Source organism: Trematomus bernacchii, unplaced genomic scaffold (genome assembly GCF_902827165.1).
Source record: "Trematomus bernacchii unplaced genomic scaffold, fTreBer1.1, whole genome shotgun sequence".
Lineage (NCBI taxonomy): Eukaryota > Metazoa > Chordata > Actinopteri > Perciformes > Nototheniidae > Trematomus > Trematomus bernacchii.
In genome coordinates this window covers 1,607,133-1,634,063 of record NW_022987698.1, presented here as the reverse complement: position 1 = coordinate 1,634,063, position 26,931 = coordinate 1,607,133, and the positions used below count along the sequence as shown (strand labels likewise).

At 43.0% G+C, this 26,931-nt stretch overlaps 4 non-coding genes across 4 annotated transcripts; all 4 read right to left on the bottom strand.

Annotated features, from left to right (window-relative positions):
* Positions 1–2,456: 2,456 nt before the first annotated feature.
* Positions 2,457–2,528, bottom strand: trnaa-ugc. The gene has a single exon. It is a non-coding gene; the product is annotated as a tRNA-Ala (tRNA).
* An 8,489-nt stretch (positions 2,529–11,017) lies between these two features.
* trnaa-ugc lies at positions 11,018–11,089 on the bottom strand. The gene has a single exon. It is a non-coding gene; the product is annotated as a tRNA-Ala (tRNA).
* A 7,016-nt stretch (positions 11,090–18,105) lies between these two features.
* Positions 18,106–18,177, bottom strand: trnaa-ugc. The gene has a single exon. It is a non-coding gene; the product is annotated as a tRNA-Ala (tRNA).
* Positions 18,178–24,789: 6,612 nt separating this feature from the next.
* On the bottom strand, positions 24,790–24,861 carry trnaa-ugc. The gene has a single exon. It is a non-coding gene; the product is annotated as a tRNA-Ala (tRNA).
* Between the last annotated feature and the right edge of the window lie 2,070 nt (positions 24,862–26,931).

Here is a 26,931-nt window from a genome sequence, read left to right as displayed (position 1 = left end):
ATTGCGTCACTCGCTACTCTCTTTATAACATGTAAAATCACATTACAACGTACCCCAGTCCATCTGCCTACCCTTTAGCAAGTATACAGGATAGCTGCCTGCCAGAAGTTATCGTTTGGCTCAGGGGAGGGGACGTGGATCAGTGAAACTTCCTGCAGACTCGTGGGGACTCAGAGGAGCCGACGGCTCCTAACCGTAATAGCATAGCAGATCCAGAGATCCATACTCGTCATGTGCACGAGTGCACCCGGCTCCCGCACGAGTCAACAGCAGACTCGCAGATTCGCAGATTCGCAGATTCGCAGATTCGCAGATTCGCAAATCCTGACTCGCTGCAACACACAGCGGATCAGACTCGTGCGGACTCGGAGCCGTAACCATATAGCAGCAGATCCAGAGATCCAGCAGACTCGTCGTCATGCACGAGTCAACACCAGACTCAGATTCGCAAATCCTGACTCGCTGCAACACACAGCAGAGCAGACTCGTGCGGACTCGGAGCCGTAACCATATAGCAGCAGATCCAGAGATCCAGCAGACTCGTCGTCATGCACGAGTCAACAGCAGACTCAGATTCGCAAATCCTGACTCACTGTGCAACACACAGCAGAGCAGACTCGTGCGGACTCGGAGCCGTATATAGCAGCAGATCCAGAGATCCAGCAGACTCGTCCTCATGCACGAGTCAACAGCAGACTCAGATTCGCCAAATCGCAAAATAACCCTTTTTTTTGTGATCAACATTTTTTATAAAAGCAAAATACACTGTGTAGCGGAGGTTAATATAACGTCAGTTTAATAGATAGATAGATAGTACTTTATTGATCCCAAATTGGGAAATTGTTGTTACAGCAGCATAAAAGGCATTTTACAATAAAACAAAACTACAAAATATACAAGAATAGAAAGAAAAATAAAATAAAATATAAAATATAAAATATAAAATATACATGTCGAAATAGAAAATATACATGCAGATATTATATATATATATATACAAATATATATATATATATTCAAAATATATGGAATAATAATATGCTCGTGAAATGCATCAACTTTTCGGTTTCACCGATAGGATTTCTACGGTCTTGGTGATGCTGACTCATATGACTCAAATGACTCGTATGATCCGGATCTCTTCAATGACTGACTCAGAAGACTCTGAGTCCGTAAAAGGATCCGGATTTGCCATCTCTAATGCATTGGTCATTGATAGTCCAGAACTACAACCTTGACATAAGTCATAAAAAGGGGGCCGATCATGTTCTTGCCGATGCACTACCTAGTGCTTCATTAATAAAACAGATATTTCAATGTGAGCCTACTTTGTTCATGTACTGTTGAGGTTCATTTCAGTAGTTGTGTGCTATAATGTATTTACAAAGTGTGAAGAGGAGGCAACTTTAGAATAGGGAACCTGTTCAGGTCAATTAGAGTCAAATTAGCTTGTTGGTTATGAACAAGACTTTACTTTAAAATAGGGAATATATTCTTAGATAGAAATACCACATTTTTAGTTATTTAGACATATTGAGGAGAGCATATTAAGACCAAAGCTCATGTACAACAACTTCCTTACTTGCAATAAATAAGGACTAATTAGAGGGTTATTGAGGAAAAACTCTCAACTAATGGCCTATTACTTGTAGAATATAGTCATGTAGAATAAGGCATTAATACGTGTTTTATAATGACTAATAAAGAGCCAATATACTGCTAATATGCATGTTAATTAACAACTAGTTGATGGTTAATTTGTGTACCTTAATATAAAGTTGTACCGGTTATATGATGAACATTGATGTCTATGTGCCTTATTCTATATTCTAAGTCAATATATTGAGATAGTAAGTCAATATATTGAGATAGTAAGTCAATATATTGACTTACAGGATTTTTTTTTTTTTTCCTGTGGCGCAAACAGGCTTCCATAGGTATCACTGTCACAGGTCCATCCATCCATCTTCTCCCGCTTATCCGTGGTCGGGTCGCGGAGGTAGCAGTTCCAGCAGAGAGCCCCAAACTTTCCTTTCCCTGGCCACATCAACCAGCTTTGACTGGGGGATCCCAAGGCGCTCCCAGGCCAGCGAAGAGATATAATCCCTCCACATGGTCCTAGGTCTACCCCTCGGTCTCTTCCCAGCTGGACGCGCCTGGAACCCCTCCCTAGGGAGGCGCCCAGGTGGCATCCTTACTAGGTAGGTGCCTGAACCACCTCAACTGGCTCCTTTCGACGTGAAGGAGGAGCGGTTCAACTCCGAGTCCCTCCCGGATGACTGAACTTCTCACCTTATTCCTAAGGGAGACGCCAGCCACCCTGCGGAGAAAACCCATCTCGGCCGCTTGTATCCGCGATCTGTCACAGGTCTGTGGTGATAATGATTTGTTCTGCATTTGGGACTTGTACCGGTTCCCAAACCAAATCCCATCGGATTGAACCACTTCAAAACGAGTGGAGATGCCGGGGATTGAACCCGGGGCCTCATACATGCAAAGCATGCGCTCTACCACTGAGCTACATCCCCAGTTATAACCAACAAGAACGTTACAGTTTACAACACGCATTTACTCAAATATTAGACGTTAATATTAGACAAACTATATTTTAGCTTTGAAAGTCAAGTCAAAGTCAACTTACCTCACCTCCGCTCAGACATTTTATCACCATACGCACACCTATAACTAGGTCAACAAGAGCTGCAACAAGAGGAGATTACGTTGTTCCATTAAGGAAGAGTTCATTCAGCCAATATTCATTTTCTTTTAAAGCTGTACAACAGTGGAACTCAATCCCTGTAACGATTAGAGAACAAAACACCTGCAGTTTATTCAAATCTAATTTAAAAACATGGCTAGTGGAAAATCAGCTCTGTCAACACTGACACAATCTGCACTTTACAACGCTCTGTTTGTACACATGTGCCTTGACCTGTTGCTATCTGTCTGCTTTGTGAATATGTATTTTTGTTTTTATGTTTTTATATATGCTTTTATCATAATATAAGCATCTATGTTGAATGTTGTTTTACTGATTGTATTTACTGTATTTACTGCTTGGGAGCTACTATTAAAATGACCACGCCCAAATGATCTACCTACAGGGCCGCCCCTGCCCAATCTGTGTCTTGAGCGGGGGGGGGGGGGACTAAACGACGGATAAACTGTGGCGCGCTTACACTAATTGCGCCGCATAAGCGTATAATAGTGCGCCGCATTTGCGCTTCAGATGAGGAGGTGAGGCCCCCTCATAACTGCATGAACCTGTATGGCACAATACAACTCAGACTGGCTTACCTGTACATCAATCAAGTGGCAAATGCCATAGTAAGTTTTTTTCTTTATTTTGTTCTTCTTTTTTTGTCACTGCCAATGCGATCTACCCACACTACCCTTGCCATCGACCGGTCGATTGCAATCGACGTATTGGGCACCCCTGGTCTACATCGTGCTTGATCCTTGGCTAGGGAAGCTCTGACCTCTACCCAGGGGAAGATGAAGAAATGCTACGATCAGAAGGCGGTAGCGCGCTTGTTTCAGCCAGGTGACAAGGTGTTGGTTCTATTGCCTGTACCTGGTTCTGCTCTGTCTACTAAATGTTCTGGTCCTTATGTTGTAGATAAGAAGCTCGGTGAAACAAACTACGCCATTCAAACACCTGACCGCAGACGTCCTACCAGAGTGTGTCATATCAACATGCTGAAGAAGTACTGCTCCAGGGATGACCAAAACGAGTCTTCCAAAGCTCACCAGGTGGGGACAACCGTCTCTCCTATGGCTTCAGTTTCGAGGGTGAGCTCAAATGAGGATGAGTTGGTGATGTGCAGTGCAACACCACAGGGGGCAAGACTAAGCAATACTGAGGTATTGGCTGATTTGCCCAATTACTTGTCTCATCTCCCTGATAACCAAGAAAGTGATATACAGAAGCTGATATTTGACTTTGCATGTCTTTTTAATGACACTCCCTCACACACTTCTGTCCTAGCTCATGATGTGGTCTTAACCAACCCTTTGCCCATCAAACAGCGTGCGTATAGGGTTAACCCAGTTAAGAGAGAGGTTATGAAAAGGGAAGTTGAGTATCTACTTAAAAACGGATTTGCAAGGCCTAGTTCCAGTTCATGGAGTTCCCCTTGTGTGCTAGACACAAAGTCAGATGGAAGTCCCAGATTCTGCACTGACTTTCGCAAGGTTAATGCTGTCACTGTCCCCGATGCACACCCGTTACCGCTCATTGATGACTGCATCGATGAAATCGGTCCTGCACAATTTGTCAGTAAGCTGGACATGTTAAAGGGATGCTGGCAAGTTCCTTTAACACAGCGTGCTTCCGATATCTCAGCCTTTGTGACCCCTGACAGCTTCCTTCAGTACACTGTGATGCCTTTCGGTATATGTAACGCACCTGCCACCTTTCAGAGGCTTGTAAATCTTGTATTAGGACATATTCCAAACTGTAAGGCAAATCTGGACGACATTGTTTTCTATTCTAATGACTGGGCTAGCCACATGTCTACCTTAAGAGAAGTTTTTAAGTGCTTGTCGGCCGCATCCCTAACGTTATACCTTGCCAAATGTGAGTTTGGAAAAGGTACCGTTCTCTACCTTGGTCAGCAGGTTGGTCGAGGGCAGGTGTGCCCTGATGATGCAAAGATCAGGGGAATTGCCTCCCTCCCAGTGCCATCCACCAGAAGGGAACTTCGCCGCTTCCTAGGAATGGCAGGGTACTATCGCCGTTTCTGCAGAAACTTCTCCTCGGTGGCGGCCCCGCTCACTACGTTGACCAGTCCCTCAAAGCCTTTCGTTTGGTCCGGTGAGTGTCAACAGTCATTTGAGAGCCTTAAAGGTATTCTGTGTTGCACTCCTGTTCTTTCTGCACCAGACTTTTCGAAGCCATTCAAGCTCGAGGTCGATGCCAGTGGAGTTGGGACAGGGGCTGTTCTTCTACAAGAAGATGCACAGGCCATCGATCACCCCGTGAGTTACTACTCCCGAAAGTTTAACAAACATCAGTTGAAGTACTCTCCGATTGAAAAAGAAGCTTTAGCTCTATTGTTTGCCTTGCAGCACTTTGAGGTGTATCTTCAAGGTTCAAGGTTCAAGGTTCTTTATTGTCAATCTGACATAGCTACAGAGTAATTATGCAGTTGAAAATCTTATGTCACAGGCTTCTCCAACAATGCAACATAATAACATAACATAATAACAATAAGAGCAAGAGCAATACAAAAATAATAATAGTTATAAAAATGAAATAAAGTTATGATGTGGAATAGTGCAGTATGAGTCTATATACAAGTTATTGGAATGATATATATATATTAGGTATTAGATACATACTACTGAGTAGCAGTTGAATGTTTGAAGTTGTTTCAACAGTTCAATTTTTTAACAGTCTCACTGCCCGCGGGAAGAAACTGTCTCCGAATCTTCTTGTCCTTGCCCGGATGCTGCGGGTAACGTCTGCCAGACGGCAACAGAAAGAACAGTTTGTGGCTGGGGTGATGGGGGTCTTTGATAATCCGTAGTGATTTCTTCCTGAGCCGCTGGGAGTAAAGGTCCTCCATGGATGGCAGCTCCGTCCTGGTGATGTGCTGTGCAGTTTTCACCACCCTCTGTAAAGCCTTACGATCGAGGTCGGTGCAGCTGCCGTACCAGGCCGTCATGCTGCCAGTGAGGATACTCTCTATCGTGCACCTGTAGAAGTTGCAGAGTATCCTGGAATCCATTTTGAACCTCCTCAACCTGCGGAGGAAGAAGAGCCGCTGTCGAGCTTTCTTGGTGATGGTGGTGGTGTGAAGAGACCATGTCAGGTCCTCAGTGATGTGGACCCCAAGGAACCTGAAGCTTTTGACTCTCTCCACCGTAGTCCCATTGATGGCGATGGGGGCGTGTCCCTCTCCCTGCTGCTTCCTGTAGTCCACAATCAGCTCCTTTGTTTTGCTGATGTTGAGATGGAGGTTGTTCTCCTGGCACCAAGATGTCAGGTTTTCGACCTCCTCTCTGTATGCCGTCTCGTCATCGTCTGTGATCTGGCCGATGACGGTCGTGTCATCAGCAAACTTCACGATGGTGTTGGAGCTGTGTGTGACCACGCAGTCGTGGGTGAACAGGGAGTAGAGGAGAGGGCTGAGCACGCAGCCTTGAGGGGCACCGGTGTTAAGAATCAGGGTGGAGGATGTGATATTTCCCACCCGCACTGCCTGGGGTCTGCCCGTCAGGAAGTTCAGGATCCAGTCGCAGAGGGCGCTGTTGAGCCCGAGGTCTCTGAGCTTGATGGCCAGCTTGGAGGGCACAATGGTGTTGAATGCTGAACTGTAGTCAATGAACAGCATTCTCACATATGTGTTCCTGTTCTTCGGGTCCAGGTGTGAGAGGGCAGTGTGGAGGGTGAGGGCTATGGCGTCGTCTGTGGACCTGTTTGCTCTGTAGGCAAACTGCAGGGGGTCCAGAGATTCAGGGAGGGAGGAGGTGATGAATAATTTGACTAACCGCTCAAAGCACTTCATTATGATGGAGGTGAGTGCTACTGGGCGGTAGTCGTTGGGGCAGGTGATGATTGTCTTTTTGGGGACAGGAATGATGGTGGAGTGTTTAAGACATGTGGGGACTACAGACTGCAGCAGGGACCTGTTGAAGATGTCTGTGAACACCTCTGCCAGCTGAACTGCACACACCCTGAGAACACGGCCAGGGATGCCATCAGGTCCAGGAGCCTTGTGTGGGTTAACCCTTTTAAAGGATTTACACACATCTGCCCTATTTAAAACAAAAGGGCAGTGTAGCTCCTGGTCCCTCTGTACCTCCACAGCCTGGCTGCTCTCAAAGCGTGCAAAAAAACTGTTTAGCTCATCTGGGAGAGATGCGCACGCAGACACTCCCGCAGCACCCCCCGCTGCTCCTTTGTAGTCAGTCATTGTCCTTAGTCCCGCCCACATATTCCTAGTGTTACAGCCTTTGAAGTCAGATTCCACCTTCTCTTTGTACTGTCTCTTTGCATTTTTTTATTGCTCTCCGGAGATCATACCTAGACTTCCTGTACTCCTCCAAATCTCCCGCTGTGTGCGCGAGAGTGCGCGCTTTCAGTTTGCCGCGCACCTCACCGTTTAACCAGGGCTTTTGATTTGGGAATGTCCGTACAGAAACCTTCGGTACCACGTCATCGATGCATTTCCCAATGTAGCAGATGACAGTGTCCGTGTGTGTGTTGATGTTATTGTCCTCAAACACACTCCAATCCGTAGATGCAAAGCAATCCTGCAGTGCTGAATCTGACTCCTCGCTCCATCGTTGTACTGTCCTTGTTATCGGTCTGTCCCTTTTAAGTTTCTGCTTGTAAGCAGGCAACAACAGTAGTGAGATATGGTCTGATTTGCCGAAGGGAGGGCGAGGGAGAGCCTTATATCCATTCCGGAAAGGGGAATAAACATGGTCCAGTATGTTTCCCCCGCGCGTCGGGAAGTTGATGTGTTGGTAATATTTTGGCAAAACCTTCTTCATGTTGGCGGTTGTTGAAATCTCCGGCCACAACGAACGCCGCATCTGGCCGTGAAGTCTCGGTTTTATCAATAAACCCAAACAGCTGATCGAGTGCCGTGTTGTTGTCGGCGAGTGGCTGCGGCGGGATATACACTGCTGTTATCACAACAGATGTGAATTCCCTCGGCAGATGGAAGGCCCGACATGAGATCATGAGGTGCTCTAGCTGTGCGGAACAGTCCGATGAAATAATCTTCACATCTGAGCACCAGTTGTTGTTAGTCATTACACACACACCGCCTCCCTTACTTTTCCCCGAGTTTGCAGTCCGGTCCTGACGAAAAATAGAGAATCCGTCAGGGACAATAGCGGAGTCCGGGATAGCGGGGTTGAGCCAAGTCTCAGTGAGAATTAACACGTTACAGTTCTTAATGTCCCGTTGAAAAGCAATCCGGCTTCTGAGTTCATCTAGCTTATTTTCAATGGATTGAACATTAGCCAGAAGAATACTCGGAAGAGGGGGCCGATTCTCACGTTTTCTCAGTCTGACCAGCAACCCGGCCCGGCATCCCCGCTTTGTCTTCTTCTTGCGTCTCTCAGGTAGAACAGCAACAGGTAGCCATGGTGAATCTCCATTGTCTGTCGGAGGGTTAATATTGTCCACGAAGTTTCGCAATTGGAAAAGTTCCTCTCTGCTATATTGTATGGCAGAGTAGGTGCGGTCGGCTAGCATGTTGCGAACCATGTTAAAAGTAAAACGGCCAAAAGTAAAAGAAATATGTACAAAATACGAAAATGGGCAAAGTTGGAGAGGAGCACAAAGACGATGCGGCCATCTTCACCGGCGCATCTTGAGACATCTTGAGGTGTATCTTGGCTCCAGTGTAAAACCTATTAAGGTATACACTGATCACAATCCCCTGGTTTTTCTTGCAAGGATGTACAACCACAATCAACGCCTTATGCGTTGTAGAGATGGGCAAGTCCTGATTCATCCGGATCATTAACTCGGATCCTAGAAATGAGCTGGTCGTGACGAGTCTCCCCTCTCCATTAACCCGAGTCCTTGAGTCCCACACTTGGTGTGATGTACAAATTAAAACTATAAATTGCGTCACTCGCTACTCTCTTTATAACATGTAAAATCACATTACAACGTACCCCAGTCCATCTGCCTACCCTTTAGCAAGTATACAGGATAGCTGCCTGCCAGAAGTTATCGTTTGGCTCAGGGGAGGGGACGTGGATCAGTGAAACTTCCTGCAGACTCGTGGGGACTCAGAGGAGCCGACGGCTCCTAACCGTAATAGCATAGCAGATCCAGAGATCCATACTCGTCATGTGCACGAGTGCACCCGGCTCCCGCACGAGTCAACAGCAGACTCGCAGATTCGCAGATTCGCAGATTCGCAGATTCGCAAATCCTGACTCGCTGCAACACACAGCGGATCAGACTCGTGCGGACTCGGAGCCGTAACCATATAGCAGCAGATCCAGAGATCCAGCAGACTCGTCGTCATGCACGAGTCAACACCAGACTCAGATTCGCAAATCCTGACTCGCTGCAACACACAGCAGAGCAGACTCGTGCGGACTCGGAGCCGTAACCATATAGCAGCAGATCCAGAGATCCAGCAGACTCGTCGTCATGCACGAGTCAACAGCAGACTCAGATTCGCAAATCCTGACTCACTGTGCAACACACAGCAGAGCAGACTTGTGCGGACTCGGAGCCGTATATAGCAGCAGATCCAGAGATCCAGCAGACTCGTCCTCATGCACGAGTCAACAGCAGACTCAGATTCGCCAAATCGCAAAATAACCCTTTTTTTTGTGATCAACATTTTTTATTAAAGCAAAATACACTGTGTAGCGGAGGTTAATATAACGTCAGTTTAATAGATAGATAGATAGTACTTTATTGATCCCAAATTGGGAAATTGTTGTTACAGCAGCATAAAAGGCATTTTACAATAAAACAAAACTACAAAATATACAAGAATAGAAAGAAAAATAAAATAAAATATAAAATATAAATATAATATCTACATGTCGAAATAGAAAATATACATGCAGATATTATATATATATATATACAAATATATATATATATATATTCAAAATATATGGAATAATAATATGCTCGTGAAATGCATCAACTTTTCGGTTTCACCGATAGGATTTCTACGGTCTTGGTGATGCTGACTCATATGACTCAAATGACTCGTATGATCCGGATCTCTTCAATGACTGACTCAGAAGACTCTGAGTCCGTAAAAGGATCCGGATTTGCCATCTCTAATGCGTTGGTCATTGATAGTCCAGAACTACAACCTTGACATAAGTCATAAAAAGGGGGCCGATCATGTTCTTGCCGATGCACTACCTAGTGCTTCATTAATAAAACAGATATTTCAATGTGAGCCTACTTTGTTCATGTACTGTTGAGGTTCATTTCAGTAGTTGTGTGCTATAATGTATTTACAAAGTGTGAAGAGGAGGCAACTTTAGAATAGGGAACCTGTTCAGGTCAATTAGAGTCAAATTAGCTTGTTGTTTATGAATAAGACTTCACTTTAAAATAGGGAATATATTCTTAGATAGAAATACCTAATTTTTTGTTATTTAGACATATTGAGGAGAGCATATTAAGACCAAAGCTCATGGACAACAACTTCCTTACTTACAATAAATAAGGACTAATTAGAGGGTTATTGAGGAAAAACTCTCAACTAATGGCCTATTACTTGTAGAATATAGTCATGTAGAATAAGGCATTAATACGTGTTTTATAATGACTAATAAAGAGCCAATATACTGCTAATATGCATGTTAATTAACAACTAGTTGATGGTTAATTTGTGTACCTTAATATAAAGTTGTACCGGTTATATGATGAACATTGATGTCTATGTGCCTTATTCTATATTCTAAGTCAATATATTGAGATAGTAAGTCAATATATTGACTTACAGGATTTTTTTTTTTTTCCTGTGGCGCAAACAGGCTTCCATAGGTATCACTGTCACAGGTCCATCCATCCATCTTCTCCCGCTTATCCGTGGTCGGGTCGCGGAGGTAGCAGTTCCAGCAGAGAGCCCCAAACCTTCCTTTCCCTGGCCACATCAACCAGCTTTGACTGGGGGATCCCAAGGCGCTCCCAGGCCAGCGAAGAGATATAATCCCTCCACATGGTCCTAGGTCTACCCCTCGGTCTCTTCCCAGCTGGACGTGCCTGGAACCCCTCCCTAGGGAGGCGCCCAGGTGGCATCCTTACTAGGTAGGTGCCTGAACCACCTCAACTGGCTACTTTCGACGTGAAGGAGGAGCGGTTCAACTCCGAGTCCCTCCCGGATGACTGAACTTCTCACCTTATTCCTAAGGGAGACGCCAGCCACCCTGCGGAGAAAACCCATCTCGGCCGCTTGTATCCGCGATCTGTCACAGGTCTGTGGTGATAATGATTTGTTCTGCATTTGGGACTTGTACCGGTTCCCAAACCAAATCCCATCGGATTGAACCACTTCAAAACGAGTGGAGATGCCGGGGATTGAACCCGGGGCCTCATACATGCAAAGCATGCGCTCTACCACTGAGCTACATCCCCAGTTATAACCAACAAGAACGTTACAGTTTACAACACGCATTTACTCAAATATTAGACGTTAATATTAGACAAACTATATTTTAGCTTTGAAAGTCAAGTCAAAGTCAACTTACCTCACCTCCGCTCAGACATTTTATCACCATACGCACACCTATAACTAGGTCAACAAGAGCTGCAACAAGAGGAGATTACGTTGTTCCATTAAGGAAGAGTTCATTCAGCCAATATTCATTTTCTTTTAAAGCTGTACAACAGTGGAACTCAATCCCTGTAACGATTAGAGAACAAAACACATGCAGTTTATTCAAATCTAATTTAAAAACATGGCTAGTGGAAAATCAGCTCTGTCAACACTGACACAATCTGCACTTTACAACGCTCTGTTTGTACACATGTGCCTTGACCTGTTGCTATCTGTCTGCTTTGTGAATATGTATTTTTGTTTTTATGTTTTTATATATGCTTTTATCATAATATAAGCATCTATGTTGAATGTTGTTTTACTGATTGTATTTACCTGTCATTTGAAGTGACATTTTTTTTTTAGGATGACTTTCAACATCTGTCCATGGACTGCAGATGAAAAATAGCCTGTTGGCTAACTCTGGCGCATTTACAGAAATGTTAATCAATGTGCACTGTCCCTGTCAAATAAATAAAAAACATTAAAAAAAATTGTATTGTCAATCTTTCAGTTTGTGTGTAGGCTACAGACAAACTGACCCGGTCTGCTGGTGCTGGATCACCCAGTAACAGCTCAGAGCTTGTACAACTGCCTGCCACTCGGGAAGAATTCATGGCAGCCCAGTTAAGTGATGAAACACTTTCTAAATGTCTCTCTTCTGTTATCAGTCAGGAAGAGGCCAAGTCAAAGAAGATGGCCTACATTATGGAAGATGGCCTATTAAAGCGTCGCTGGATTAGTGATGCCTGTGAGGAGTCAGACTCCTTTGCAATTTATCAGGTTGTTGTGCCAACAGCCTATCGTTCTCAGGTGATGTCCTTGGCTCATGATCATCCGTGGTCAGGTCGCATGGGGGTAACAAAAACGTGTGAAAGAGTTTTAAAACATTTATTTTGGCCAGGACTCAAGTCTGATGTAGTTCTTTATTGTCGAACATGTCATGTGTGCCAAGTTGCTGGTAAACCGAATCAGGTGATTCACCCTGCTCCTCTCATTCCCATTCCAGTAATGGGAGAGCCATTTGATAGGGTGATTGTGGATTGTGTGGGACCCTTGTCAAAAACTAAAACTGGAAACCAGTTTCTCTTAACTGTCATGTGTGCCTCCACTAGGTTCCCAGAAGCCATCCCACTACGGAAAATCACTGCCCCGGTCATCACCAAGGCACTTCTGAAGTTTTTCTCCATGAAGGTAGTTCAAACAGACCAAGGTACCAACTTCATGTCTAAAGTGTTTGCCCGGGTACTTGACACCTTAGGTATCAAGCATGTGACATCCAGCCCATATCATCCTGAAAGTCAGGGGGCATTAGAGAGCTTTCACCAGAATATGCAATGCATGTTAAGAAAACATTGCCACGAGTCTCATAAAGATTGGGATGACGGTGTTCCTTTAGTGTTATTTGCTGCCTGTGAAGCTGTTCAGGAGTCTCTAGGTTTTAGTCCTGCTGAGCTAGTGTTTGGACATGAGGTCAGAGGTCCTCTAAGAGTTCTTAAAGAGCATTTGATCATGCCAACGACAAAAGTTTGCAGTATCCCGGAGTATGTCGCCAAACTTAGGGATCGTCTACATCAGGGGTGCCCACACTTTTTCAGCTTGGGAGCTACTATTAAAATGACCACGCCCAAATGATCTACCTACAGGGCCGCCCCTGCCCAATCTGTGTCTTGAGCGGGGGGGGGGGGGACTAAACGATGGATAAACTGTGGCACACTTACACTAATTGCGCCGCATAAGCGTATAATAGTGCGCCGCATTTGCGCTTCAGATGAGGAGGTGAGGCCCCCTCATAACTGCATGAACCTGTATGGCACAATACAACTCAGACTGGCTTACCTGTACATCAATCAAGTGGCAAATGCCATAGTAAGTTTTTTTCTTTTTTTTGTTCTTCTTTTTTTGTCACTGCCAATGCGATCTACCCACACTACCCTTGCCATCGACCGGTCGATTGCAATCGACGTATTGGGCACCCCTGGTCTACATCGTGCTTGCTCCTTGGCTAGGGAAGCTCTGACCTCTACCCAGGGGAAGATGAAGAAACGCTACGACAAGAAGGCGGTAGCGCGCTTGTTTCAGCCAGGTGACAAGGTGTTGGTTCTATTGCCTGTACCTGGTTCTGCTCTGTCTACTAAATGTTCTGGTCCTTATGTTGTAGATAAGAAGCTCGGTGAAACAAACTACGTCATTCAAACACCTGACCGCAGACGTCCTACCAGAGTGTGTCATATCAACATGCTGAAGAAGTACTGCTCCAGGGATGACCAAAACGAGTCTTCCAAAGCTCACCAGGTGGGGACAACCGTCTCTCCTATGGCTTCAGTTTCGAGGGTGAGCTCAAATGAGGATGAGTTGGTGATGCGCAGTGCAACACCACAGGGGGCAAGACTAAGCAATACTGAGGTATTGGCTGATTTGCCCAATTACTTGTCTCATCTCCCTGATAACCAAGAAAGTGATATACAGAAGCTGATATTTGACTTTGCATGTCTTTTTAATGACACTCCCTCACACACTTCTGTCCTAGCTCATGATGTGGTCTTAACCAACCCTTTGCCCATCAAACAGCGTGTGTATAGGGTTAACCCAGTTAAGAGAGAGGTTATGAAAAGGGAAGTTGAGTATCTACTTAAAAACGGATTTGCAAGGCCTAGTTCCAGTTCATGGAGTTCCCCTTGTGTGCTAGACACAAAGTCAGATGGAAGTCCCAGATTCTGCACTGACTTTCGCAAGGTTAATGCTGTCCCTGTCCCCGATGCACACCCGTTACCGCTCATTGATGACTGCATCGATGAAATCGGTCCTGCACAATTTGTCAGTAAGCTGGACATGTTAAAGGGATGCTGGCAAGTTCCTTTAACACAGCGTGCTTCCGATATCTCAGCCTTTGTGACCCCTGACAGCTTCCTTCAGTACACGGTGATGCCTTTCGGTATATGTAACGCACCTGCCACCTTTCAGAGGCTTGTAAATCTTGTATTAGGACATATTCCAAACTGTAAGGCATATCTGGACGACAATGTTTTCTATTCTAATGACTGGGCTAGCCACGTTGCTACCTTAAGAGAAGTTTTTAAGTGCTTGTCGGCCGCATCCCTAACGTTAAACCTTGCCAAATGTGAGTTTGGAAAAGGTACCGTTCTCTACCTTGGTCAGCAGGTTGGTCGAGGGCAGGTTTGCCCTGATGATGCAAATATCAGGGCAATTGCCTCCCTCCCAGTGCCATCCACCAGAAGGGAACTTCGCCGCTTCCTAGGAATGGTAGGGTACTATCGCCGTTTCTGCAGAAACTTCTCCTCGGTGGCGGCCCCGCTCACTACGTTGACCAGTCCCTCAAAGCCTTTCGTTTGGTCCGGTGAGTGTCAACAGTCATTTGAGAGCCTTAAAGGTATTCTGTGTTGCACTCCTGTTCTTTCTGCACCAGACTTTTCGAAGCCATTCAAGCTCGAGGTCGATGCCAGTGGAGTTGGGACAGGGGCTGTTCTTCTACAAGAAGATGCACAGGCCATCGATCCCCCCGTGAGTTACTACTCCCGAAAGTTTAACAAACATCAGTTGAAGTACTCTACGATTGAAAAATAAGCTTTAGCTCTATTGTTTGCCTTGCAGCACTTTGAGGTGTATCTTGGCTCCAGTGTAAAACCTATTAAGGTATACACTGATCACAATCCCCTGGTTTTTCTTGCAAGGATGTACAACCACAATCAACGCCTTATGTGTTGCTCATTGATTGTCCAGAACTACAACCTTGACATAAGTCATAAAAAGGGGGCCGATCATGTTCTTGCCGATGCACTATCTCGTGCTTCATTAATAAAACAGATATTTCAACGTGAGCCTACTTTGTTCATGTACTGTTGAGGTTCATTTCAGTAGTTGTGTGCTATAATGTATTTACAAAGTGTGAAGAGGAGGCAACTTTAGAATAGGGAACCTGTTCAGGTCAATTAGAGTCAAATTAGCTTGTTGGTTATGAACAAGACTTTACTTTAAAATAGGGAATATACTCTTAGATAGAAATACCACATTTTTAGTTATTTAGACATATTGAGGAGAGCATATTAAGACCAAAGCTCATGTACAACAACTTCCTTACTTGCAATAAATAAGGACTAATTAGAGGGTTATTGAGGAAAAACTCTCAACTAATGGCCTATTACTTGTAGAATATAGTCATGTAGAATAAGGCATTAATACGTGTTTTATAATGACTAATAAAGAGCCAATATACTGCTAATATGCATGTTAATTAACAACTAGTTGATGGTTAATTTGTGTCTCTTAATATAAAGTTGTACCGGTTATATGATGAACATTGATGTCTATGTGCCTTATTCTATATTCTAAGTCAATATATTGAGATAGCTAAGTCAATATATTGAGATAGTAAGTCAATATATTGAGATAGCTAAGTCAATATATTGAGATAGTAAGTCAATATATTGAGATAGTAAGTCAATATATTGAGATAGCTAAGTCAATATATTGAGATAGTAAGTCAATATATTGAGATAGTAAGTCAATATATTGAGATAGTAAGTAAATATATTGACTTACAGGATTTTTTTTTTTTTCCTGTGGCGCAAGGCAAGGCAAGGCAAGGCAAGGCAAGGCAAGTTTATTTATATAGCACCTTTCAACACATGGCAATTCAAAGTGCTTTACAAAAATGGAAGACATTATGAAAATGGCATTTAAAATCATTAAAAAGAAAAGATAATAAAATAACATTAAAAGAAAAAATACATGGATAAAAGTTAAAAGTTACAGTGCAGTTTAAGATGTGAATAGTTCAATTAAAAGCAGCGGCAAAAAGAAAAGTCTTCAGCCTGGATTTAAAAGTAGTAAGAGTTGTAGCAGACCTGCAGGTTTCTGGGAGTTTGTTCCAGATATTTGGAGCATAATAACTGAATGCTGCTTTACCATGTTTCGTTCTGACTCTAGGGACAGAAAGCTGACCAGTCCCTGAAGACCTGAGAGTTCTGGATGGTTCATAATTTAGCAGTAGGTCAGACATGTATTTTGGGCCTAAACCATTCAAAGCTTTATAAACCAGCAACAATATTTTGAAATCTATTCTTTGACACACAGGAAGCCAGTGTAAGGACTTCAGAACAGGAGTGATGTGATCCACTTTCTTAGTGTTAGTGAGGACTCGAGCAGCGGCGTTCTGAATTAGCTGCAGCTTTCTAATAGATTTTTTAGTGAGGCCTGTAAAGACACCATTGCAGTAGTCGAGTCTACTGAAGATAAAAGCATGGACAAGTTTTTCCAAATCCTGCTGTGACATTAGTCTTTTAATCCTAGATATGTTCTTTAGGTGATAGTAGGCTGATTTAGTAACTGTTTTAATGTGACTGTTGAAACTCAGGTCAGAGTCCATGACTACACCTAGATTTCTGGCTTTATCTGTTGTTTTGAACATTGCAGACTGAACCTCAGCGCTAACTGTTATACGTTCTGCCTTGGCTCCAAAAACCATTACCTCAGTTTTATCTTTGTTTAATTGGAGAAAGTTCTGACACATCCAGTCATTGATTTGTTCAATGCACTTACTCAGTGTTTGAATTGGAGCATAATCTCCTGGTGAAATTGTTACGTAAATTTGTGTGTCATCCGCATAGCTATGGTAACTTATTTTGTTGTTTTTCATTATCTGAGCCAGTGGTAGCATGTAGATGTTAAAGAGAAGAGGCCCCAAGATGGAGCGCAAACAGGCTTCCATAGGTATCATTGTCACAGGTCCATACATCCATCTTCTCCCGCTTATCCGTGGTCGGGTCGCGGAGGTAGCAGTTCCAGCAGAGAGCCCCAAACTTTCCTTTCCCTGGACACATCAACCAGCTTTGACTGGGGGATCCCAAGGAAAAACTCTCAACTAATGGCCTATTACTTGTAGAATATAGTCATGTAGAATAAGGCATTAATAAGTGTTTTATAATGGCTAATAAAGAGCCAATATACTGCTAATATGCATGTTAATTAACAACTAGTTGATGGTTAATTTGTGTACCTTAATATAAAGTTGTACCGGTTATATGATGAACATTGATGTCTATGTGCCTTATTCTATATTCTAAGTCAATATATTGAGATAGCCAAGTCAATATATTGAGATAGCTAAGTCAATATATTGAGATAGTAAGTCAATATATTGAGATAGTAAGTCAATATATTGAGATAGCTAAGTCAATATATTGAGATAGTAAGTCAATATATTGAGATAGCTAAGTCAATATATTGAGATAGTAAGTCAATATATTGAGATAGTAAGTCAATATATTGACTTTCAGGATTTTTTTTTTTTCCTGTGGCGCAAACAGGCTTCCATAGGTATCACTGTCACAGGTCCATCCATCCATCTTCTCCCGCTTATCCGTGGTCGGGTCGCGGAGGTAGCAGTTCCAGCAGAGAGCCCCAAACTTTCCTTTCCCTGGACACATCAACCAGCTTTGACTGGGGGATCCCAAGGCGCTCCCAGGCCAGCGAAAATATATAGTCCCTCCACATGGTCCTAGGTCTACCCCTCGGTCTCTTCCCAGCTGGACGCGCCTGGAACCCCTCCCTAGGGAGGCGCCCAGGTGGCATCCTTACTAGGTAGGTGCCTGAACCACCTCAACTGGCTCCTTTCGACGTGCAGGAGGGGCGGTTCAACTCCGAGTCCCTCCCGGATGACTGAACTTCTCACCTTCTTCCTAAGGGAGAAAACCCATCTCGGCCGCTTGTATACGTGATCTGTCACAGGTCTGTGGTGATAATGATTTGTTCTGCATTTGGGACTTGTACCGGTTCCCAAACCAAATCCCATCGGATTAAACCACTTCAAAACGAGTGGAGATGCCGGGGATTGAACCCGGGGCCTCATACATGCAAAGCATGCGCTCTACCACTGAGCTACATCCCCAGTTATAACCAACTAGAACGTTACAGTTTACAACACGCATTTACTCAAATATTAGACGTTAATATTAGACAAACTATATTTTAGCTTTGAAAGTCAAGTCAAAGTCAATTTACCTCACCTCCGCTCAGACATTTTATCACCATACGCACACCTATAACTATAGGTCAACAAGAGCTGCAACAAGAGGAGATTACGTTGTTCCATTAAGGAAGAGTTCATTCAGCCAATATTCATTTTCTTAGCTGTGCAACAGTGGAACTCAATCCCAGTAACGATTAGAGAACAAAACACATGCAGTTCATTCAAATCTAATTTAAAAACATGGTTAGTGGAAAATCAGCTCTGTCAACACTGACACAATCTGCACTTTACAACGCTCTGTTTGTACACATGTGCCTTGACCTGTTGCTATCTGTCTGCTTTGTGAATATGTATTTTTGTTTTGATGTTTTTATATATGCTTTTATCATAATATAAGCATCTATGTTGAATGTTGTTTTACTGATTGTATTTACCTGTCATTTGAAGTGACATTTTTTTTTTAGGATGACTTTCAACATCTGTCCATGGACTGCAGATGAAAAATAGCCTGTTGGCTAACTCTGGCGCATTTACAGAAATGTTAATCAATGTGCACTGTCCCTGTCAAATAAATAAAAAAAAAAAAATAAAACGTTATTGTCAATCTTTCAGTTTGTGTGTAGGCTACAGACAAACTGACCCGGTCTGCTGGTGCTGGATCACCCAGTAACAGCTCAGAGCTTGTACAACTGCCTGCCACTCGGGAAGAATTCATGGCAGCCCAGTTAAGTGATGAAACACTTTCTAAATGTCTCTCTTCTGTTATCAGTCAGGAAGAGGCCAAGTCAAAGAAGATGGCCTACATTATGGAAGATGGCCTATTAATGCGTCGCTGGATTAGTGATGCCTGTGAGGAGTCAGACTCCTTTGCAATTTATCAGGTTGTTGTGCCAACAGCCTATTGTTCTCAGGTGATGTCCTTGGCTCATGATCATCCGTGGTCAGGTCGCATGGGGGGTAACAAAAACGTGTGAAAGAGTTTTAAAACATTTATTTTGGCCAGGACTCAAGTCTGATGTAGTTCTTTATTGTCGAACATGTCATGTGTGCCAAGTTGCTGGTAAACCGAATCAGGTGATTCACCCTGCTCCTCTCATTCCCATTCCAGTAATGGGAGAGCCATTTGATAGGGTGATTGTGGATTGTGTGGGACCCTTGTCAAAAACTAAAACTGGAAACCAGTTTCTCTTAACTGTCATGTGTGCCTCCACTAGGTTCCCAGAAGCCATCCCACTACGGAAAATCACTGCCCCGGTCATCACCAAGGCACTTCTGAAGTTTTTCTCCATGAAGGTAGTTCAAACAGACCAAGGTACCAACTTCATGTCTAAAGTGTTTGCCCGGGTACTTGACACCTTAGGTATCAAGCAAGTGACATCCAGCCCATATCATCCTGAAAGTCAGGGGGCATTAGAGAGGTTTCACCAGACTATGCAATGCATGTTAAGAAAACATTGCCACGAGTCTCATAAAGATTGGGATGACGGTGTTCCTTTAGTGTTATTTGCTGCCTGTGAAGCTGTTCAGGAGTCTCTAGGTTTTAGTCCTGCTGAGCTAGTGTTTGGACATGAGGTCAGAGGTCCTCTAAGAGTTCTTAAAGAGCATTTGATCATGCCAACGAAAAAAGTTTGCAGTATCCCGGAGTATGTCGCCAAACTTAGGGATCGTCTACATCAGGGGTGCCCACACTTTTTCAGCTTGGGAGCTACTATTAAAATGACCACGCCCAAATGATCTACCTACAGGGCCGCCCCTGCCCAATCTGTGTCTTGAGCGGGGGGGGGGACTAAACGACGGATAAACTGTGGCGCGCTTACACTAATTGCGCCGCATTTGCGCTTCAGATGAGGAGGTGAGGCCCCCTCATAACTGCATGAACCCGTATGGCACAATACAACTCAGACTGGCTTACCTGTACATCAATCAAGTGGCAAATGCCATAGTAAGTTTTTTTCTTTTTTTTGTTCTTCTTTTTTTGTCACTGCCAATGCGATCTACCCACACTACCCTTGCCATCGACGTATTGGGCACCCCTGGTCTACATCGTGCTTGCTCCTTGGCTAGGGAAGCTCTGACCTCTACCCAGGGGAAGATGAAGAAACGCTACGACCAGAAGGCGGTAGCGCGCTTGTTTCAGCCAGGTGACAAGGTGTTGGTTCTATTGCCTGTACCTGGTTCTGCTCTGTCTACTAAATGTTCTGGTCCTTATGTTGTAGATAAGAAGCTCGGTGAAACAAACTACGTCATTCAAACACCTGACCGCAGACGTCCTACCAGAGTGTGTCATATCAACATGCTGAAGAAGTACTGCTCCAGGGATGACCAAAACGAGTCTTCCAAAGCTCACCTGGTGGGGACAACCGTCTCTCCTATGGCTTCAGTTTCGAGGGTGAGCTCAAATGAGGATGAGTTGGTGATGCGCAGTGCAACACCACAGGGGGCAAGACTAAGCAATACTGAGGTATTGGCTGATTTGCCCAATTACTTGTCTCATCTCCCTGATAACCAAGAAAGTGATATACAGAAGCTGATATTTGACTTTGCATGTCTTTTTAATGACACTCCCTCACACACTTCTGTCCTAGCTCATGATGTGGTCTTAACCAACCCTTTGCCCATCAAACAGCGTGCGTATAGGGTTAACCCAGTTAACCTCTTAAGCCCTGAGCCTGTTTTTCAGGTCTCAGGCTCGAAAATGACATTCCCAGAACAAATGACCATATCTTCCCTTCTAAAGGGGTTAAATGAATAATCGTTAATCTCAAAGTAATGATAAACCTGTGAGTTGGATGTAGAAAAGTCAGAATCAATATAGATGTTTTTTATTTTAAAGAATATTCAGATTTTACATAGTAAAAAACTGTAAATTATAGTGTCTGTCCAAAAATTCTTTTTTACTTTTAGTGAAAACTACCCTTGGATGATGGGTTAGTAGACTAAAAGCTTTAGGAATCCAAAGTACAACATATAATAAGTACCCTGTATCAAGATTGATGCAAAACAAGTGAAATTTGACCTTCTTAGAGAGATTTAGCCAAAAAAACCCACTTCTGGGGTCATTTGGGTGGATTTGACCTATCTCTGGCCCCCCTTGGTCGATTTTGATGAATGAAATCTCTTTATAACCGCTAGAGCCAATGGAATCGAGGTAAAGTTCTATACACACCAAAACGTTAACAAAAAAGGAGTGAGAGTGACGCGTAATCAAAACCGGAAGCTGCATACACTCTGGTGGCTACCATTAGCAGCTAACTTTTCCGCTCCGATTTTTACATAAAAATGGAATTATGGATTATAAATAATTTTTTCAAAGACAAAGGTACATTATTAACCTATGGATCAACAGTTGTAGCATTTTTCTTTTTCGTTTTAATGCCATTGAACACGTCTTTTGACCTAATTGACAGCTACGGTGAGACGATCTGCCGTAAATGCTCCGTAAAGGTACGTGTTGTGATGTCTGTGTTTGCTTCCCCTGTCGCAAGTTCGGATCGCTCAGTGATGATACTATACCTAAATAATCTGTGGAGTCTCAGCTTTAATCGGATATATTGTATGTGCAGCTACGATAAGTAATAAGGGTATCTTTATCTTGAATTGTGTGCCAAAGTCAGTTTGCATTTTTTCGCTCAGGGGTCATTTAGACGCTTCTTATGAGACTTGTGTTTTGTTTTGGTAAAAATGGTTCATATCTTCAGTTAGCTGAGATTCTTCCCGTTAATCTGGTGCTACACATTAATAGTTTCATAAATGTTAAGAAGCCCTGAGACATTGTCTCGAAAATAAAACGGTGGGAGGGGTCCAATGGGGGGGACCGCCGTGCTTAAGAGGTTAAGAGAGAGGTTATGAAAGGGAAGTTGAGTATCTACTTAAAAACGGATTTGCAAGGCCTAGTTCCAGTTCATGGAGTTTCCCCTTGTGTGCTAGACACAAAGTCAGATGGAAGTCCCAGATTCTGCACTGACTTTCGCAAGGTTAATGCTGTCACTGTCCCCGATGCACACCCGTTACCGCTCATTGATGACTGCATCGATGAAATCGGTCCTGCACAATTTGTCAGTAAGCTGGACATGTTAAAGGGATGCTGGCAAGTTCCTTTAACACAGCGTGCTTCCGATATCTCAGCCTGTGTGACCCCTGACAGCTTCCTTCAGTACACTGTGATGCCTTTCGGTATGTGTAACGCACCTGCCACCTTTCAGAGGCTTGTAAATCTTGTATTAGGACATATTCCAAACTGTAAGGCATATCTGGACGACATTGTTTTCTATTCTAATGACTGGGCTAGCCACGTGTCTACCTTAAGAGAAGTTTTTAAGTGCTTGTCGGCCGCATCCCTAACGTTATACCTTGCCAAATGTGAGTTTGGAAAAGGTACCGTTCTCTACCTTGGTCAGCAGGTTGGTCGAGGGCAGGTGTGCCCTGATGATGCAAAGATCAGGGGAATTGCCTCCCTCCCAGTGCCATCCACCAGAAGGGAACTTCGCCGCTTTCTAGGAATGGCAGGGTACTATCGCCGTTTCTGCAGAAACTTCTCCTCGGTGGCGGCCCCGCTCACTACGTTGACCAGTCCCTCAAAGCCTTTCGTTTGGTCCGGTGAGTGTCAACAGTCATTTGAGAGCCTTAAAGGTATTCTGTGTTGCACTCCTGTTCTTTCTGCACCAGACTTTTCGAAGCCATTCAAGCTCGAGGTCGATGCCAGTGGAGTTGGGACAGGGGCTGTTCTTCTACAAGAAGATGCACAGGCCATCGATCACCCCGTGAGTTACTACTCCCGAAAGTTTAACAAACATCAGTTGAAGTACTCTACGATTGAAAAAGAAGCTTTAGCTCTATTGTTTGCCTTGCAGCACTTTGAGGTGTATCTTGGCTCCAGTGTAAAACCTATTAAGGTATACACTGATCACAATCCCCTGTTTTTTCTTGCAAGGATATACAACCACAATCAACGCCTTATGCGTTGGTCATTGATTGTCCAGAACTACAACCTTGACATAAGTCATAAAAAGGGGGCCGATCATGTTCTTGCCGATGCACTATCTCGTGCTTCATTAATAAAACAGATATTTCAACGTGAGCCTACTTTGTTCATGTACTGTTGAGGTTCATTTCAGTAGTTGTGTGCTATAATGTATTTACAAAGTGTGAAGAGGAGGCAACTTTAGAATAGGGAACCTGTTCAGGTCAATTAGAGTCAAATTAGCTTGTTGGTTATGAACAAGACTTTACTTTAAAATAGGGAATATATTCTTAGATAGAAATACCTAATTTTTAGTTATTTAGACATATTGAGGAGAGCATATTAAGACCAAAGCTCATGTACAACAACTTCCTTACTTGCAATAAATAAGGACTAATTAGAGGGTTATTGAGGAAAAACTCTCAACTAATGGCCTATTACTTGTAGAATATAGTCATGTAGAATAAGGCATTAATACGTGTTTTATAATGACTAATAAAGAGCCAATATACTGCTAATATGCATGTTAATTAACAACTAGTTGATGGTTAATTTGTGTACCTTAATATAAAGTTGTACCGGTTATATGATGAACATTGATGTCTATGTGCCTTATTCTATATTCTAAGTCAATATATTGAGATAGTAAGTCAATATATTGAGATAGTAAGTCAATATATTGAGATAGCTAAGTCACTATATTGAGATAGTAAGTCAATATATTGAGATAGCTAAGTCAATATATTGAGATAGTAAGTCAATATATTGAGATAGCTAAGTCACTATATTGAGATAGTAAGTCAATATATTGAGAAAGCTAAGTCAATATATTGAGATAGTAAGTCAATATATTGAGATAGTAAGTCAATATATTGAGATAGCTAAGTCAATATATTGAGATAGTAAGTAAATATTTTGAGATAGCTAAGTCAATATATTGAGATAGTAAGTCAATATATTGAGATAGTAAGTCAATATATTGAGATAGTAAGTAAATATATTGACTTACAGGATTTTTTTTTTTTTCCTGTGGCGCAAACAGGCTTCCATAGGTATCACTGTCACAGGTCCATCCATCCATCTTCTCCCGCTTATCCGTGGTCGGGTCACGGGGGTAGCAGTTCCAGCAGAGAGCCCCAAACTTTCCTTTCCCTGGACACATCAACCAGCTTTGACTGGGGGATCCCAAGGCGCTCCCAGGCCAGCGAAAAGATATAGTCCCTCCACATGGTCCTAGGTCTACCCCTCGGTCTCTTCCCAGCTGAACGCGCCTGGAACCCCTCCCTAGGGAGGCGCCCAGGTGGCATCCTTACTAGGTAGGTGCTGAACCACCTCAACTGGCTCCTTTCGACGTGAAGGAGGGGCGGTTCAACTCCGAGTCCCTCCCGGATGACTGAACTTCTCACCTTATTCCTAAGGGAGACGCCAGCCACCCTGCGGAGAAAACCCATCTCGGCCGCTTGTATTCGCGATCTGTCACAGGTCTGTGGTGATAATGATTTGTTCTGCATTTGGGACTTGTACCGGTTCCCAAACCAAATCCCAATCGTATTGAACCACTTCAAAACTAGTGGAGATGCCGGGGATTGAACCCGGGGCCTCATACATGCAAAGCATGCGCTCTACCACTGAGCTACATCCCCAGTTATAACCAACAAGTACGTTACAGTTTACAACACGCATTTACTCAAATATTAGACGTTAATATTAGACAAACTATATTTTAGCTTTGAAAGTCAAGTCAAAGTCAACTTACCTCACCTCCGCTCAGACATTTTATCACCATACGCACACCTATAACTATAGGTCAACAAGAGCTGCAACAAGAGGAGATTACGTTGTTCCATTAAGGAAGAGTTCATTCAGCCAATATTAATTTTCTTTTAAAGCTGTGCAACAGTGGAACTCAATCCCAGTAACGATTAGAGAACAAAACACCTGCAGTTTATTCAAATCTAATTTAAAAACATGGTTAGTGGAAAATCAGCTCTGTCAACACTGACACAATCTGCACTTTACAACGCTCTGTTTGTACACATGTGCCTTGACCTGTTGCTATCTGTCTGCTTTGTGAATATGTATTTTTGTTTTGATGTTTTGATGTTTTTATATATGCTTTTATCATAATATAAGCATCTATGTTGAATGTTGTTTTACTGATTGTATTTACCTGTCATTTGAAGTGACATTTTTTTTTTAGGATGACTTTCAACATCTGTCCATGGACTGCAGATGAAAAATAGCCTGTTGGCTAACTCTGATGCATTTACAGAAATGTTAATCAATGTGCACTGTCCCTGTCAAATAAATTTAAAAATTTAAAAAAAAAAACTTTATTGTCAATCTTTCAGTTTGTGTGTCGGCTACAGACAGAGAGATCAAAATACAGTTTCCCACAATCCTGAATACAATAACAAAGGTATATACAAATATGTTTAAAAATATGTATAAACCTTTATATATATATACACACAATCAACAGACGCATTTGTACATATGCACACATTAAGACATAAATAAAAGCACAACAATCAATATATACAAAATAACAGTCACTTCAAAGTCTTTGAGAATGTACATGTATGCAAACTGAAATGGGTCCAGCAAGGGGGAGGTCAGATTTGCTTCATGACTAGCCTCTAAAAGCACTTCATGATGGTTGAAGTCAGCGCTACGGGGCGGGAGTCATTGAAGCAGGAAGGTGATGACTTCTTCGGCACAGGTATGATGGTGGTTACCTTGAAACACGAGGGAACAACAGCCTGGCTCAGGAAGATGTTGAAGATGTCTGTGAGGACGTCTGTGAGCTCAGCGGCGTGTTAAGGGGGACCTATTATGCAAAATCCACTTTTTCATGTCTTTTATACATAAACATGTGTCCCTTCTGTGTAAAGAGATTCTGAAAGTTTCAGGAAAAAATATTTGCTCACTTTTTGTCCTGATCCATTGATATAAAAACCTCTCTGAAAATGAGCTGATCAGATTTTATGATGACACAACAATTTGTTGGCTTGTGTAAGCATTATCCAATAACCAATCAAGGTAACCCTACCATCCTACCACCTTATCACCTGAATCTCCTCCTAAAGCACTATTGTGTTCTTTTGAACCAAATATTTTGCAGAGGGGCTTGGGGAGTGGATCCTTATTTTTCATCTGAAGTAAAAGACACACGCTCCTCACACTGCTTGGGGACAGACAGATAGCCTGGTCGTTGGGTAGAGGCATTGTTTTCTGCGCAGGCGTGCTGTTCTGTGCTTCAAAGCGTGCAAAGAAGCCGTTGAGGTTGTTCAGCAGAGAGATAGCTGGAAGCCTGTTTGCGCCACAGGGGAAAAAAAAAAAATCATGTATATTACAATGTACAATATATTGACTTAGCCATCTCAATATACGTATTGACTTAGCTATCTCAATATATTGAGTTATATGTATTTTTTTTTTATTGAAACAATTAAGTCAAATACATAATAAGGCACATAGACATCAATGTTCATCATATAACCGGTAAAACTTTATATTAAAGGGGACCCATCATGCAAAATGCACTTTTGTACGTCTTTTATACATGAATATGTGTCCCCGGTGTTCCAGGGAACTCACCAAGTGTCAGAAAACACAACCCTCTCTATTTTCCTCCATACCCAAATCTCTAAAAAAGGGGCTGCAACGGATCTGATAAAAACTGATCCAGATTTGAACACTGTCCTGACGTC